Raw genomic sequence first — 420 nt, forward strand, 5'->3', positions numbered from 1 at the left:
GTGGCCTGTGACTTGATGTATCACCACCAACTCTTTCATTATCAGCACTATAACTTCTGACCACATGCACTTTAGCCTCTGTTTTCTTTAAAGTAGGCAGTTTTACCTCATTGTTTAGAACCAAGGCGTCAACGCATGCGCTGTGTAGCTGTTTGCAGCGTGTGGACGTAATTAATTACAGCCATCCGGAGTCACGGCTGTGGCCGCCGCCCAAGGCCTTTGCCCAGCGTTATACAGGCCGCTGCACTGGGAAGGGCACCCCACCGGTGGCACAGCTGCCTACAAGTTGTCCAGAGAACGTCGCAGTGGTCTCGCTGCTTGCAACTGCCCATGTTCCTGTGAAGTAGCACTGGTAAAACTTGCTGGTTTGCCACCTTGAACATGGATGGGAACCTGTTTTGGTCTGCTAGTGCCCTCCCT

This window comes from Jaculus jaculus, chromosome 8 (assembly GCF_020740685.1).
Source record: "Jaculus jaculus isolate mJacJac1 chromosome 8, mJacJac1.mat.Y.cur, whole genome shotgun sequence".
Taxonomy (NCBI): Eukaryota; Metazoa; Chordata; class Mammalia; order Rodentia; family Dipodidae; genus Jaculus; species Jaculus jaculus.